Below are 7,832 nucleotides of genomic sequence, written 5' to 3' on the forward strand. Positions count from 1 at the left end.
ATTTAAGGTAGCCAGTAAAAAGTGGGCTGCAAGTGGGCCAGTGGGACTTGATTCAGTCTCATCACTGAATGATGAGAACCCATCATTCCAGTTAGGAGTCCCCACCCTGAACCCTTCCTTGGAGGGAAGTCTGTACTAAATAATATTACCCCCACTGTTTCATCCATCAGCTCAATGGTTACAGCCCTTACCTAGATGTGAAGATCCACAGTCAGTTCCTTCCTCTGTTAAGAGATTATGAACCCACACATTCTTCATAAATAATCTAGCCTCACCATATAGCCTATTTGTAGCTGACTTTCTCCCAATATCTCTTGTTGAAATTATTCCATAATTCAGTATTCATTGAAAGAGAAGGATGTTATTAAACATAACTATATTCCTATGGAATATACAAAAGAGAGAGATCTGGATTCCAGAAACCTGCTTCAGGGAACTTTTTGTATAAAATACTTAAGTATCTGCCATCTGAATCTCTGCCTCTCCAGAAAAAAAAAAGCCAAAAAACCAACAGCTTTACAGTCAGATTCCAGCATCTGGCTCATCTCCCAACACCCATGGGCCCTCTGTGTGCAAGGCTTTTCTCATGTGTGTGCTCTAAGAATGCCAACATCTAGGTAATTATGAGACATGAAAGAATGACAACTTGGTAAATCTCACCAGGGTAGTTGTGAGTGAGATGTTTACTTCTGACCATGGTTGAAAAATCTTTATCCACTTGAGGTCTTTGGAGAAAAAAATGTGGGTATCTACACAGTTTAGGTCTCCAAAGATAGCTGGAAATCTGAGGACGTGAATTTTGAACACAGACAGCTGTAGAGCAGCCACTGACAAATACACAGTTTCTTGTATGTGTCCTTTAATCTTGCTCTTAATAACAATTTCCTGGGCTGGTTCTCCACTCTACTACTCCTCTGGAGCCAGTGCTGTTATACCAGCATACTCTGCTGGTAAGGTCTGTGACACCTGTTTCTGTTGTGCTTCTGCAGTGAACACCTTCAGCACCAGCCTCTTTTCAGCACCAGCCGCTTTTTAACATTTTCAGTTTTTTATTCTATATTGCCAATCAGATAAAATAATCCCTAAAATCGCCTGTGAAACATAGTGCAGTTACAGATCAAGGACTGAATTACAGAGACAAAATGTTCACCATGCCAGATGAATTACTTCACCCTAAATATTTCACATGTATTTCTAAGTAACTGCATGTTCCCTCCAGAGAGTATCATCTGACTGACTTCAATTTTCAAATGTAATAAATCCCATAGCTTAAATAATTGCAGCTGCTAAGCAATCCTGTTTTATCCATTCTAACTAAACATTGCACAATGCAGAGAAATAGCCAAGGAAGTAGTTCAGCTAATCAGTTCCCAGTGGTAAGGACACCTATGCTAACATGAGGACTCCTCACCATGCTTTAAAGATCTGTTTTTATGGCAATATGTCCAGACCAATTGCTAGACCAATTCCCTGTCCCATGGAAAGTAAATCGTCTTGTGTTGTGATTTCAATTACCTTACACTGTCACAGCGACCTCCCCCTTAGGCTGCGCCTCTGCCTGCTGTGAGAAGTGGAAGAAGAAGTTTAAATGAATCAGTTTAGAAGGCAGTGATGTTAGATGAGTGCAGATCCCTTTACGGAGATATTATTTTAACCATTGAACACAATATCTTTGTAAAAAGGTTCTTGTTTTTGGGGGTAAAATAATTTGATTGCATGTAAAGTGCTGCTTTCTCAGTGATTTCTTAAATTATACTTAAGTCACAGCTGTATTCCCTAGACAAATCATCTTTAGGCTAGGCAGAGAAATTATAAAATACCTAAGAAGAGAATTCTGGCAAATGAAATACTGCCATGATAAGGTCATTCCTGAGTACCTCCATAAAAATAGCACAAATAATGTCCCCATTAAATTTTTTCTCAAATTACATTTAAAATAAAGCTTAGTAAAGTAATGAATGCATTTATTGCTACAGAAATAAGGTCATGGATGAAATGTTGTTCCTACTGAAATCAGTGGATGGACATAATCTACCCAGGCTGGGTCTAGTGTTTCACTTTATTTCTTCATGCTTCTAGGAAAGCTGACGACCTCACCTGCTCAAGTAGGCTTCAGATACCTTCTTCTAAACTAAATCAATTTTCATGTTGAAATGGTTAACTGAACACAATATGAATAAAATCCTCAGTGACGACTGATCTACATTAAAATACTGATCGATTCCTACAGTTAGTCTCAAAAGCAGATGATCATGAATGTATGTAAAATGGTTGTGAAAATGATAGACAAAGGGTGGTTCAGTGCTTATCTCAGAAGCTGAGGAGTGTCAGAAATTGAAATATCTTTCTAATCACAGGCATAGTGACTTTTTTGCACTTCCAAATCCTGCTCTGTTTTGCTCCATACCTTAAGCACCACAAGACCACAAGTTGCCTGAAACAGAGAATGTGCAGGACCTTCAATAATACCCTGCCATTGCTGTGTACATTATTATGGACTACCCTAGAGAGGCGAAGGAAATCATCTGCTCTACCCTTTCCTTCTTGTTTTATACACATTTACGCTATTATGTTTTTACTCCAGCTGGGACATCTGTCAAAGACTGAGGAGACAGGAATGGCAGATGAAATGGCTTGCTAACTCTAGATTTGTGTCTGCCAACTGGACAAGCTTAAACATCTAATGAAAGTTAACATGTGGATGCAAACCTTTTGTGAAGTTTGCTCCTTCAAGAAAACTTGCACTCAGCCACTAATAGACTCGTGCATATAGAAAACCTTTCTCAACTTTTCTTTTTCACAGGAAAAAGCTAGGTAGAGTAGAGCATCCTCACTTATACAAACAGGGCAAAAGAAAAAAAAAAAACAAAACCAAAACAGAGGGGAAAAAAAGGCTAAGAAAGATGCTGTTTCTACTGAAAACTTCCTCTAACTCTAAATAAAGAAGAAATTCTCTCTTTTGCTGGACAAGAAAGCTCTTAGCACCCACTTCTAGCTCTGTGTCTCAAGGAAATAAGTGGCAATCCACACCAAACCAGACCAAGCTGTTTAAATACTTGGCATTGTACCTCACCTGGAACCCCTAATATTGTTTGCCAAATATAAGTAGCATTCATTTCCCACCATTATTACTGCAGGGTAGATAGGAAACCACAGCCTCCAACAGTCTTAGCTGCTAGCCAGGGTATCATGTTTGTCCTGTAAGAAGTCTGATCTCACAATGTCAATGTCAACATCTAAGCAGAATTATTTTTTATTGTCACTCTTATGTTTGTTTCCACAACAGTGCTGGCCTTCTATCCCACTAATGTTCTTGCAGATTTCGTTTGTAATGTCATCTTGATAGCAATTGAAAAAATGCAGACATAAATTGTTGGATTTCACAGTTCAGGCTGGACTATGAGGAGCCAGATATTTTGTCTGATGAGTTCATGCCCAGTACTATGAGAGATTATGATTCCCTGGCATGGGGCCTCTGTATCAGCTTGCCTTTTATTTTGACAAAAATCAGACAAAATAATTAGTGTTGTTACTCCAGCAATTATATCTATGCAGATTGCAAGTGGTTTATTGTGTGTCTTGGCTTTTTGGGTCTTTTTATCTTTGCCCTTTGCTTGTATAGTGCCTCCCATAGCAGTGCCCTGCTCCAGCAAGAGCTCCCACAGACTCCAGAGTCTTGGCAAACAAAACCAGTCACAGTAATGTTCAATATTGAATTAATTCCCATTTGGTAGCAAATGGTGATGCATCCTTAGGCAGTTCTTTCTTACACTTACTAGATCTGGGATCACTTTTCTACTTCAGTTTTGTAGGTCTCCTGAAAAAATACTTCCAGCAAACTGAGTTAAACGTAGAGGATGTTCAATGTGTTGTTTGATGATGTCCTAAGGTGAAAGGAGTGAATAAGAGGCAAATAGTAATATGAAATTGAAGCACTTAACAAAAGAAAAAGAAATAAATTGTTAATACCAACAGAGCAGGTGCAAAAAATTTGTTTCCTTCTGTTTTATAAAACCCAATAAACTTCATGGCCATGATTGAAATAGTAGGGAAAGACTTAATATTTTGCAGACTGGTTGGATATTATAGCAATACAGAGCATAGGAAGAAGACTATAGAAAGGAGCTTTGCTACAAGCCCTGTTGTTTTGCAGAAGCATATTTATCAGTTGTATCACCTGGAGAGCACCCGAAGACGCCAGAAAAGCAACATGGTTTGCTAAGGTCAGCAAGAATTATTATTTGGAGAGCACATGTGCTACAAGGAGCCAGTGATCAGGGGAGTTATGAGGGGGAATTACATATTTAGATGTGGGGAACGGCTAGAAGAGATAAGAGAAATATCTGTTCTGTTGAGGAACCCAAAATGGGGAGGGAAACAATTGGCAAAAGGAAGAAGAGGAGAGGGAGTCGGAGCCACTACTGCGAAGCTGATGCAGAGGATACTGACATTATTCACAGCAAGGTTAAGAGTGAAGAGGATCATATTTTAATGCATTTTCTCTGAGGAAATTTCAGAAGTTTGTTTTTATTTTTTCCCTTTCATTCTGCAAATATCAAAATGTTTTCTGATATGTCAAACTAACTTTATTGCATAGTTTCTTTTAAACTTTTATTCTATGCTTATTTCAGTATCACATTTACATCATATGTCAAAATAGTTAATACTGAGTTATGTAGGATGTTTGAAAATTGAAAAAAAAGGGAAGTTTATCTTTCAAAAATGGCGTTTTATCTTTCATAAGGGCATTTCAGTGGGAATTCCCTTCAGGTTCCTTAAAAAGATTTTAACTGATACAAGTAAAATAAAACCTAAACTGGGAATTTTATACCAAGATTAGCCAGTTGAGTGTCTATTACCACTGTCAGGTTATAGAGACAGTGAATTATGTTAAATAGAGATAAATTATTTTCAGCATTAAATGAGATTAAATGAGGCAGAAGTAAACCTTCAGGCAACCTCTGAAAATAAGCATAAGGAGAAGGAGAGCTGCAGAGTTCAGACGGGAAGCTGTCGGTGTATTTGCACCAGCCAGCAAAGCCTTGGCAGCGATTTCTCCTCTGGGCAGTGCTTACCTTCCAGATCTGTACTCCATTTCCATAACCCAAGAGCAGGGGAAGCTACTGCCCTGCTTTAACCCCATAAAATCGAGGAGAATTTCACCAAGTGATCAAAGATAGAGGTGACAGAAGTCCATGCTCAGCTTTCTCTTTAAAAGAAAAAAAAGAAAGAAACAAAAAGCTCTAAACCTTTGAACTGGCAGGATATTGTCACTAGTCGTGATCACTGTTTCACCCTTTGGGGGCACCGACACACTGTACATGCCATATGCTCTCTACATAGGAAGTGGTGTTGACCTATTGCCTGTGTTACCAACAAACTGCTGGAAAAATTGGCGGGTTGGGTTGAGCACTGTGCCTCTCACCTTCTGGAGTAGAGGATGCTGCATTACGGACCTTGGAAGAGAGCAAGCTCCCATCTCTGTGAGCAGGACCTGTGGTACTGCTCCTGAACTCATTTACAAGAATTTATTGGAGCACAGGATCAATGCTATTTCCTTGGATTTGCAAGTGGAGGGTTGTGAGCAAGCATCAGTGGTGCAGACAAACAGGCCCTACAGGGCAAGAACCACCAATGGAGTAACTTCAGATGTTAAGCCCGTTACAGTAAAGGGATTGTGTCCCAGAAGGCAGACTTCGCAGATGCACAGGAAACCTGAGAAAAATACCACAAATGAAATTATAACCAATGCAAGGAAAATCTGTGAAGAAACACACTTCAAGACTTTTGAGTAAGAAAAAGTAGGACATTTTAAAAGCACCCGATTTCTAGAAAGTTCTGAATTCCAGCCCTTCTGGAAATCAAGCCTTTTCATTGTGCAGCACATTTTCAAAATCAGACAAAATGGTTCTTGAACCTCAGCTTGTTTGGATGCAGCAGCAAACTGAGCAAAAGCAGAATTTATTAAGCAGTCCTGAAGCCAGGACATGGGGGAAGCATGTTCTGCCCAGCTTCCTAAATGTTTCATCAAGCTAAGATGGGGCTTATCAGTGATAATTTCAATTAGTTCTTGAAATGACAGACTAAAGGTTAAAAGATTGCTTCCCATTGCATAAATGAGACTCTTAACAGCCTCCTGCTGGGAAATGGGAGGTCAGTGATAGCTTGAAAAGCCTTAGTAATTTCATAATAATAATAAAAAATTGTTCATTAAGAGAATGATATGATACAGTTGGCTGGAACAGCCAGGGCTCAGAACGTGAGCTATATCCTTAAGTTGAGTTTTGACTGTCAGATGTAGTGGTGTTATCACTGCTTCTCTCATGGCAATATTTTAGGTTTTCAGAGAAGGGATCAGAGTTAGAAGAAACTCATAATTTAAACCAGTCATATGGCAATAATTAGGGTGTCACCTTCAAGAATGAAAAGTCCAGTGTCAGGCGAAAATGCTGGCTGTCCTGGGAGCCATGAGTGCCAAACTCACTCATTCTGCATGGGAAAGCAGTCAAGGAGAGAAAGAAATTGTAGCATTGTTATGATGACTCATTATTTCTCTAGCTTTGACCCCCCCCTCAGGGCATCTCCTGGTGATTCTTCTCCCTCCCGTGATTATTCCCACACAAGACCTTCTGAATTATCACGTCAAACAGTTTATAGTGCCAATACCAACACATGTTTTGGGAGCGGCTAGGAGTTTTCTCCATTAATTGGGGCCTATAAGGAATCACTGGTTCAGATTAAGTTAGGAGTGAGAGAAATGGACTGCATGAGCATTTTATACCAGCAGCATGAACTACTTCATCAGTCCCTCCAGTTATTTAGGAAAGGTTCTTGTAATGAGCTGTCTGGGTTTGTTTTGGCTGTTGAAATTCTCTCATAGGTACAGAACAAAAGATCTCTGAGCAGAGTGACAGGTCCCTGGCAAAAGCACTCTGAAAAGAAAGACAACCTTTTGACCTTAAAGAAAATGCAAAGCTGGAGCAATTCTGTCATCTAACAAAAAATCCATGACAAGGCTAGGGCTCAGGGGGTGATCGGGAAGATTTATTCACCTCCTTAGATGCAGTTAAACCTGCTAACGTTATGGTAGATCTGTTGAAGGACAAGCCTGGATGGTACACAGAGGACACAGAATAACATAATGCAATTCTTTTACATTACAGTGCAATTGCATTAAAGAAAAATCTTTCGTGAAGAAAAAAATATTTGGACCAAACCAGTGACATATCCTGGTATTTACTAGCTGTACCAATGGGAGTTGCTGCTGGCCGGGTAGACTATGTTTTGGCAGAGCTTCTGCACATCATGGTCAGTCAACACCCTGTGCTGCAGCTGCCTGGGGAGACTTGGAAGAAGGGATTGACTTGTGCGGCAGGGGGCAATCATGACTTTGACGGTTGGCAGGAAACACAGAGCTGGCAATCTCACAGGGATGTTTGAGACTTTCTTCCCTATGCCTATGATGTTTATGCACTTAAGCTTAGAAGTTATCAGTCAGCATCTGAGAATGCATAAATAAAATATAACCTGTTCTTCATCCGCACCTCAAAACTTAGTTTTTCATTCTGCACGTAATATTATCCATGCCCACAGGTCTGTGGGGCTTTGTCTGCTTAGCAGATGACTGACAGCACATCGTCTTTTCTCTACACATATATTTTTCTTGCCATTTCAGCTGTAGAAAAGTCACTTTGTGCTGCAAACATAGAGGATTATGCTGTTAACTTGAAAGATTGTCCTAGATAGCTTTTCATCTGTACAACAGTGGGATAAAATGGGACCTGATGGCATCCATCCAAGAGTACAGAGGGAACTGGCAGAGGTCCTTGCCA

Source organism: Haliaeetus leucocephalus, unplaced genomic scaffold, assembly GCF_000737465.1.
Source record: "Haliaeetus leucocephalus isolate CR32 unplaced genomic scaffold, Haliaeetus_leucocephalus-4.0 Scaffold0, whole genome shotgun sequence".
Lineage (NCBI taxonomy): Eukaryota > Metazoa > Chordata > Aves > Accipitriformes > Accipitridae > Haliaeetus > Haliaeetus leucocephalus.